The following is a 9,980-nucleotide window of genomic DNA, read 5'->3' on the forward strand; positions in this document are numbered from 1 at the left end:
TCATGGTTTAATGTAGTGTTTACTTGACCAGTTAAATGCATAGTCATAATTGCTAAGTCAAGATACATTAGCATTGCATGGTCAAACTGCAACAGAAAGCAGAATATTTAGTGCATAATGTGCGAGACTGCATGATATCAACTTATATATGGTAGAAAGGGCCACAAATGTCTGGAGTAACTCAAGGCTGTAGCATATGTTGTGCAATGCGCAAATAATTGAAACTCCTCAATGCAATATATGATGTTGGTAGCTAACTCACGTTTTTATAGATTAAAGCCACTTATCATGGACATACTGCTTTCATATGCCATTTTGGCAAGAGAAATTGGCTTAACCCATTTGCCCTTTGAGTTTGCCAAATTTCACATTTTAGCTGATCCAATCCTATTTGATGGCATCTTCTGTTAATGTCTTGCCAACTCTAGCCAGGAAAGAAAATGATGAGTGTCGTGTAGTGATCTTCTGCACTAGGCTCTATTAGCCAATCCATTAAGAAGATTAGAGCCAGTTTGTATAATAATTGATTCAATGAAAAAGTTTATTTCTTTATGATCCAGTGACCATGATACATTACAGAAGCAGCTGAGGGTAAATGCTTGCCTTTACAATTGTGCTTTTAATATGAACTGGCAGATATTCCATGCAAGATAAATGCACTGCAAGGCCAATGATTCGGTCCATACAGTTAAGCAGGACCACGGCTGCACACTTCTATCTCTCTCTAAAGATTCATAGTTAGTTGCTACAGGATACTCAAACTTGATAAGTACGCATGTTTACATACAAACACTAACCATATTTTCATTTGAACATCTGGAATCATCTGCAGAACCATCAAATAGAAGCCTCATACTCTTTCCTAATATGCTTCAGCAACTTTTTGACACATTCTCCAGGGTTGCTGGACCAACCGATGCATAGATACGAGGAAGATCTTATCAGATTCTGCAATAAAATTGCTTTTTGATGCATGCAATAAAGACCGACTGATTATGCTAGCATGAGTAGACAAGTGAGAAAGTATTTGTAAAAACAACAAGGAAGCTAGAGTTCTGACTCAAATAGGTTCTATTTACTTAGTTCAGGGGTCAGCCATTGTTTTGGATAGGGTGATTATACCAATCAGAAGTTGCACACAGTCAATCAATGGAGAAAAGCTGATATAAGTTAATAGTCTTGTACAATGCATTCTTCAGTTGCGTCATGCAAGAACATTTATTTAGGCTAAAAAAACTTGGATATCGAAAATTACCATTTTGTGAAAGGAATTTGTAAAATTTATGCTAAAAAAGAGATCATTGGTAATTCATATGAAATGTTTATGTCATTTCACCAAGTTCAGTTTCAGAAAGAGGCATTGGAAGGAACATAGAGCAGCCAAGTGAAGGATCATCCATTTCAACCTTCCTTTAGAGAAAGACTGGAAGATAGCAATGCTATATACAGGAATAGTTAAAAGTTGAGTTTCGGTTAACATGTACTGCAAAAGGGATTTGTCCAATTGTTAGTGACATGACATCCATCTGCCTACCATGCTAAACTGCTAAAATACTAAATATTAGATGCACGTGAGACATTTAAAATTCCATATGAACGGTGGCATCTTATATTTCGGATCAGATTGGAGCCACACATCACAAAATCAAATCTCTTTAATTTGAATCTCACATACATCGTCATATAGAGTTGGATCACAGTGTCCTATTCCTAATCATTTTCTTAAGTTGTATATTGCTGTTATGCTTGGTATTCTCACAGCAATTTCAACGCTTTGCAGTTCTTCAACAGGTAGAAAGTAGTCTGAGGCTCTTTTTGGCAGGTCCAAACCATCTTGAAACACAATCCTTGATCCCAAAAATAAAAAACAGTCAGATGTGTTAGAAGATGTTAGAGATACGATTCTGAAAGGATCGATCACTCCACCTCCTTCCCAAATGGACTCGCTTGTTAATGTCCAGCTGAAAGACTCCAAAAGAATACAATGAGGATCAAGATAGAAAGGAGAAACTAATTATGAGAAGAGTCCTCAAACCAACGTCAGATAGAGTCCAGCCTAATCCAGAATATTGTGATAGAGAGGGAAGGTCTCTAACCAAGATGAGTGTTACTAATCCTAAGGATAATCTAGCTCTTCCAAATGTATTGGGCTCTCATTGTAATCTATATAAAGGCAACAAGAGGAAAGTCCCTATTCAACGTATTGAATAGAGGAACCATTGTGGATGTAAGTGTTTACTGAATCACGTTAAAAATCGTCTTTGCTTGTGTGAGTTTATTTGATTTATCGTGTGAGTGTAGTTCACATTATCGTGTGAGTGTGGTTCATATTATGGTATCAGAGTCATAACGGTTTCATCATCAATGGAAAGCTCACCATCATCCACCAACAATACTCGACAGCCCAGAAGCCAGTCTAAAGCTTCAGGTAATCTCAATATGGTTTTACCTCAACCAAATTTTCAATCTGGGCTTCATCATTTTTTTACTATCAAATTAACGGCCGACAATTATTTGTTATGGGAATCGCAATTTCTTCTTATCCTGAGATCGTATGACCTTACTGGCCTCGTTGATGGAACTAAACCATGTCCATTGAAGTTTAAAGCGGATTCAAATGAAATCAATCCAGATTTCATATTATGGCATCGTTAAGACCAACTTTTACTTAGTTGGATTCTCTCATCGTTATCTGAATCGGTCCATACTCATGTTGTGGGACTCTCAACATCCTATGAGGTCTGGACTTCACTAAAACTTGCTTATGCTGCTCAGTCCCGGACCCGAATTATGCAGTTGAAAAATTGTCTATTTGAATTAAAGAAAGGTTCTCAAAGTATTGAGGAATATATACAAGATGCGAAAAAAATTTAGCATCAACTGGCCGTTGCAGCCAAGCCAATCTCTAAAGATGACTTGATGGCACATATTCTTCGTAGCCTACCTTCTGAATTCAATTTGTTCCGTACAGCCATTACTACTCGTATCGAACCTATCACACTTAATGAACTTCATAGACTTTTGTTGATCCATGAAGCTCAACTAAGTGAAAATGAGTCGGTTCTTGATGTGATCATGCCTACGGCTAACCTTATTACCCGCCAAAATCAAAATCAAAATCCAAACTCAAATTAGCGTGGTGGCTATAGAGGCAAGAATAATAATGAAAATCGTGGCGGTTATAGAGGAAGAAATAAAGGATATTCTCCAAACTATAATCAAACTCGAAGTGAAGGTAATGGGAATCAATCAAACAAAGTTGTTTGTCAAGTGTGTGACAAACCGGGTCACACGGCAAGGAAGTGTTTTCAATATGCCTTACTCTATCAAGCAAGCTTATCATGTTGCTCCTATGATGTACGGTGATGATTCTTCGTATCCTGACTCTGGCGCGACTCACCATGTTACCAATTATCTTAGCAACATGTCTCTACAATGTCACTCTAAAAGTCGGCAATGGCTCAGGTTTGCAAATTTATAATGTTGGTATGATTCGTTCTCCTAAAGCTCACTTTCTTCTCAAAGATGTATTATATGTTCCTCATATCACAAAGAACTTGATGTCGATCAATAAATTGACTAGAAACAATAACTTATTTGTTGAGTTTCATCCTGATTGTTATTATATTAAGAACAAGGCTTCGGAGAGACTTCTAGCAAGCGAAAAGAGTGATGGAGGCCTTTATCGTATTTCTCTTCAAGTAGGACGGAATAAAGAAGCAATGGTGGGTGAACACACCATGTTTGATCAATGGCATCAACGCCTTGGTCATCCTTCATCTAAAATCGTTCAACATATGCTTCGTCGTTTTCATTTACCTTTTCAAAAACGGTTTAAAAATAAAGTTTGTGAGGCATGTCAAATCGGCAAGAGTCATAACTTGCTTTTTGTTTCTTCCTCTCATCAAGTATCTAAGCTTTTGGATTTAATTTTTTCTGATGTGTGGGGACCAGCCCCTATTTCTTCAGTTAATAATGAACGCTATTATTTTAGTTTCATTGATGGATATTCTAGATATTGTTAGATTTATATATTACATAAAAAATCTTCAAGGTGCATGTTGGAAATATTTGTAATGGCAAGATTAAATTCCTTCATATTGGCTGAGCGATGAGTATCGTAATGTGTCTATCTATCTGGAAGCTTGCGGGATTGGCCACCAGGTTTCTTGCCCTCACACACATGAACAAAACGGCAACGCCGAACGCAAACACGGTTACATCGTCGATGTTGGACTCACCATTATGGCCCATGTTGGCATTCCCTTGAAATTTTGGCCTTATGCTTTTCAAACTGCGGTATACCTCATCAATCTATTCCCTTCGACCACCATTGCTCATAAAACTCCTTTAGAACTCCTTTTCAAAATACCTCCTGATTACAAATTTTTAAGAGTTTTTTGTTGCGTTTGTTTTCCTTGCCTCCGGCCCTATTGCCGTCATAAGCTCGATGCTCGATCCACCCTATGCATGTTTTTGGGTTATAGTCCCCAACACAAGGGCTATGTGTGTCGCAACATGACCACTTTCAAAATTATTATTTTTCGATATGTTGTCTTTGATGAAATCCATTTTCCTTTGTCTCAAGTTGGCCGTCCCCCTTCCTTCCCATCCTCGCTCTCTCAGTCGTCTTCTCTTGTTCCCATTGCCATACCCCATCCTTCTAACCCCTGTCCTTACACCTCCACCTTCCCTTTCTGCCTCTCCCCCCTCACCCTCTCTTCCTCTACCAGTTCCAGTAGACCCACCTCCACCCTCTATCCCCCTCTCCTTCTACGATCATGTCCTGTCAGTTGTCCCTACTGAACTGGTTTCTTCTCCTTCTCCAGCAGTTCACACCCATCATATGATAACTTGAATCATGGATGGCACTTGCAAACCCAAACTTTACCTCTCCACTAAACATTCTCTTCCTGTCACACTTATTTATGAACTAACTTAGTATATGAAACCTACCTCCTTTACCATAGCCAACCAAGATCCCCGGTGGCGGCAAGCTATGTACTCAGAATTTAATGCCCTGATCCATAATGGCACTTGTGTTCTTGTTCCTCCTGCTCATCATCATATTATTAGATGCAAATGGATTTACAAAGTTAAAAGACGGTCAGATGGTTGCCTCGAACGCTATAAAGCTCGTCTTGTCGTCAAGGGATTCAATCAACTCTTCTGTTCTTATTTTTGTGTTGATTTATGTGGATGATAGCATCGTGACTGGGAACTCTTCTTCTCAAATTCGTTCTCTTATCTCTGATATGGGTCATGAATTTGCACTCAAGGATTTGGGACCGCTTCATTTCTTCTTGGGGGTTGAAGTTATCTCCCTTCCCACCGAGTTGCTTATCTGTCAGTGCAAATATATCTTGGACCTTCTCAATCGGACCAACATGCTTGGAGACAAACCCGTCAATTCCCCTATGGCTACTAATCTTTCCTTGTTAGCTTTCAGTGGTACTGCTTTTGAAGACCCCACATTATATCGCAGCATTATGGGTGCTTTGCAATATATTACTTTGACTCGGCCGGATGTGTCCTTTGCAGTGAATAAAGTGTGTCAGTTCATGCACCGACCTACTATTAATCATTGGCAAGCGGTAAAGTGAATTCTACGCTATCTAAAGTCCACGATTTTCTATGGTTTAACTATGACTCGTTCCACTAATTTTGACTTGTCTATGTACACCGATGCGGACTAAGTCAGGTGACCAGATTATCGAAAATCTACAATTGGTTATGTGGTGTTCATTGGTCCTAATTTGGTATCCTGGAGCTATAAGAAGCAAACTACCATCTCTCGATCGAGCACCGAAGCCGAATATCGAGCTCTCTCCAACTCTGCTGCTGAAGTTACTTGGGTTGGTTATTTACTTTATGAACTGGGTCTTTCGGGTCCTCCCCCAATCATCTGGTGTGACAATATTGGCGCCACGTATCTTGCTTCTCGCCCGGTTTTTCACTTTCGCTCTAAACATATTGAAATTGATGTTCATTTTGTCTGCAACAAAGTGGCCAAGAAAGAGTTACAAGTTTGGTATTTGCATACTCATGATCAACTTGCTGACCTGTTCACCAAACCCTTATCCTCCTATCATTTTTCTTTATTGAGGTTCAAACTCAATGTGCGCCCGGGCCCATTGTGTTTGTGGGGGACTGTTAGAGATACAATTCTGGAAGGATCGGTCACTCCACCTCCTTCCCAAATGAACTCTCTTGTTAATGTCCAGCTGGAAGGAAAGACTCCAAAAGAATACAATGAGGATCAAGATAGAAAGGAGAAACCGGTTATGAGAAGAGTCCTCAAACCAACGTCTGCTAGAGTCCAGCCTAATACAGAATATTGTGATAGAGAGGGAAGGTCACTAACTAAAATGAGTGTTCCTAATCCCAAGGATAATCTAGCCCTTCCAAATGTATTGGGCGCTCATTGTAATCTATATAAAGGCAATAAGAGGAAAGTCTCTATTCAACGTTTTGAATAGAGGGATCATCGTGGATGTAGGTGTTTACCGAACCATGTTAAAAATCGTCTTTGCTTGTGTGAGTTTATTTGATTTATCGTGTGAGTGTGGTTCATATTAGAAGACAAAAACAAGATGAATCCAATTGACAAAATAATTGAACACAATGTGTTTGATCAGAATTAGAACTTAATATTATTAGTCATGCTATCAAATCAAATACTAATTTCTGATGCATACAGATAACATTGCAGAAACTCTTAACTTTTTAAACATTTACTGGTGATTTACAGAAACCTGAAAGATTGGGAAGCTCCAACCATCTTATGGCATTTTCAACACTGCAGATTTTCTTTTGGAAGGTTAAGAGGGGAAGAGCCCTCCAGTTGGATTTGAACCTGAGACTCCTTCGATCTTATTATTTCATGGTGCAACCATCACACTAGATGTTTGCAATTGCAACACTAGAGTTTCTCATAGAACTTTAAAAAAATCATATTTTTTTTTCAGTTGTGGTCTGCCAGTTTATGAGTCTAATAAACCGGAAGCAGCTCAGAGAGAATACAAAGCAAATACAGTTGAGTTACAAGACCTTACAATTTGAAGCACTCTCAGTTTTTCATAGTGGAAGATCGAGTCCTTTTCCCACCTCAACTCCAATAATTTGGAGTATACCTTTATTGAGAATCTGAACCACAGAGGAATAGGCATTATGAATAAGAATTCTTTGGATATGGGAAAAAAAGAAAAAAGACTTACAAATTATGTCTGCAAACTGTATGAAGAGGTAGGTACAGTAAATTATCATGCTGAACCTCATAATACAACAAATTTTTACTTCTTGATGTACTTAGGCTCACCTCCAGTACCATGGTATTCAGCTAAACTTGACACTAAAATCATCTTAATAAGCTTTCAAGCTTGAGGCAGTTAGAACAATCATATATTTTAATAAATTTCAGCAATTTAACAAACAAAACGTTTTAAATGCAATCATAGATAACCTTCATGGAACGAAGAAGTGTTCATTTTGTTAATTAAGTTGTAGCTACCCTGTCTTATTTCCAACTAGTCCTTATCAAATTAAGGTAAAAGACCAACATATACATGCAAATAAATTAGTCTTATGTAACAAGAATGCCTGATCATTAAAGAACAAAGAGTGACTGCAGAACACAGTTCTCATGCTCTGCATCTACTTTGGCCCCTTGAAATGATCATATTTGATCGCATTTGAGCAATTTTGTGATTTATCAGGTCCTCATAGCTCAAATACAAGTACCCGAAATTCTTAAGATACCATTTTGCAAAATTGGTACATTTGGTCTTTTGTGGTAGATTTCTCTGGGAATAGCATACGGGGGATATGAACGTGGATAAGTTAAATTTGAATATCCCTCCTAGAGTGTTTTTGTACGGTTCAAATCTGTGATAAGGTGGAGCATCCCTGCCACGTAGTTTTTAAATGTTTCAATTCAGTGAATATCCAGATCCGCAACTATTCAATATATCTCACTTGGATAATGCATTTAACACCAAACCAAAAATATTATCATTACTATCATCGTCATCATCATCATCATCAAGCCTTATCCCAACTACAAGGAGTTCACTTTACAAACCCTGTTTCTCCATTCCTTCCTGCCTAGAGCTACATCTTTGGTCACCTTACAAACTTTTTACATCACCTCTCGTTACCGTCCACCGTGTCTTCAATGGCCTCCTTCTTTTCCTAATTCCTTTTATTTGCGTCGTATTAATCTTTCTTATTAGTTCACACAGTTGCTTATGTATCAGACCTGACCAATAATAAATTGCTTAAACATTTCACCAACAATCCCAACACCCCAAATTCACATTATTAAACAACTTTAGAAACAACCAATCAATCCTTCATAAGAACCTTTAGGCAATACACCTTCCAACAATCAAATAAACACAAAAAGAATTTCACAATCAGTCTCAAATAGGACCCACTATATAAACAAGCACAAGAGCATAAATCGTTGAAAAGCTCATACCCATTCAACAATGAAGGTCCCAATGAGTCCTATCATGCACGCTCTAGAATTCCAAATCTCTGCTGTCTTTGTGAATCCAAACAGGGGTGATGTCAGTTTGGGCTCCTCCTTTGGTAATTCCACCTACCCATAAATTTGGTTCTTTCTCAATATATGAAAAGTGGAAAAAGACCATAGAGAGAGAGAGAGGTCGTCACCAAAATGGAGCCACAAAAGATGTGACTTACTCCAGCAGGAAGCTTGGTAGCTTTGAAGGAGAAGCTGTTTTTGTGGGTCCTTTGATGGTGGTTCGATTGGAAGAGTGATGGACGATTGGGATGATCAGAAAAAGGCCTTATGGGGAGGAGGGTTGCCATGGGCACAGCAGCAGCCATGGGTTCTCTCTCTCTCTATCTCTCTCTCTTAGTTGATTGTTTGTTGATGCTGAGTGCAGAATGCAGTCCACATACCCTCGTTATCTACTGGCCGTTAACTGCTACAGATCGATGGGTGCCGCCTAAGAATAACACGGACTCTAGTCCACTCGTCCTTGTCATGCGACTCGGCTCTGTGTACGATCAACAGCGAATCATTTGCACCCACTCCGGATGTAAACGGTTCGGATTCGGATGGGATGTGGCGAAATACCATATTCAACTAATAGGATGTTGGTTAAATGGATTCAAATTTGGATTCTGATTGGGATGATGAAAAGCTGATAATGGATTCGCTTTTTTACATGTAAATGGATTGGGATATCTGTCAAATTCCAATATTTATCAGATTCAGTAGCAAAAAATTTAAAACCATATCTGCATCCTATTATAATCGGATATAGTTTTGGCTTACCAGATGCAACTAAACGAATCAAATTCGGTCAGTCAGATATAATCCGGTTCATTGACATCCCTACCCACTCCCCCATTTTCAGGTAAGAGACATCTTACCTATCAAAGACACATCCTACTACAATTGGCTTACCAAATGCAACTAAATAGAATCAATTTCGGGTCCGCGGATAAAATTGTTAGAGTCACCCACTTACAAGGACTCTCCTAAAGGTGTCCTTGTCGGATAAACCTTGTCATTTGAAGGAAACGATTATCTTAACTGTTTTTTAATGAAGGTTAATGTTATAAAAGGAGTATTGATGAGAGACCCTTAATGCATAAGTTAATCAACACAGTTGATTATTCTAGGATTCGGATCTAGCTCATTGTCGTTGGAGGGCCTGCGCTCATCAAGGGTTGCGACCGGTTGAGGAGTTGAATTTCTCAAAGATGATAGATCGGGTACACTCATTGGCCATTAAACGAACATAGCCGCTTTAAGTATTTTCCATCTCGCCTTTTTGTGCAGACGCTAACATTGGGTTATGGGCCCACACCCACACATCCCGTTGCGCGTGGGTGAGTGTAGGGACTTCTGGCATTCTTTGAATTCAGGCATGCTGACCTCATGTCACCGTGAGGCAACATGAGTCACTGGTTTCCCGATAGATTGTTGCCATGGGGCGACAACC

At 39.0% G+C, this 9,980-nt stretch overlaps 1 long non-coding RNA gene across 3 annotated transcripts; it reads right to left on the reverse strand.

Annotated features, from left to right (window-relative positions):
- Positions 1 to 511: 511 nt before the first annotated feature.
- Positions 512 to 8,910, reverse strand: LOC149839876 (uncharacterized). 3 transcript variants are annotated; one of them, XR_016431362.1, is made up of 4 exons: positions 8,707 to 8,910; positions 8,480 to 8,602; positions 7,056 to 7,146; positions 512 to 904 (listed from the first exon to the last, which is right to left on the reverse strand). It is a non-coding gene; the product is annotated as an uncharacterized LOC149839876 (long non-coding RNA). The 3 variants fall into 3 exon arrangements; XR_016431361.1 differs by lacking the exon at positions 512 to 904 and having other exon boundaries at positions 6,630 to 7,146; positions 8,707 to 8,908; XR_016431363.1 differs by lacking the exon at positions 512 to 904 and having other exon boundaries at positions 6,630 to 7,146; positions 8,677 to 8,901.
- Between the last annotated feature and the right edge of the window lie 1,070 nt (positions 8,911 to 9,980).

Source organism: Nuphar pumila, chromosome 4, assembly GCF_984573655.1.
Source record: "Nuphar pumila chromosome 4, dmNupPumi1.hap1.1, whole genome shotgun sequence".
Classification (NCBI taxonomy): Eukaryota; Viridiplantae; Streptophyta; class Magnoliopsida; order Nymphaeales; family Nymphaeaceae; genus Nuphar; species Nuphar pumila.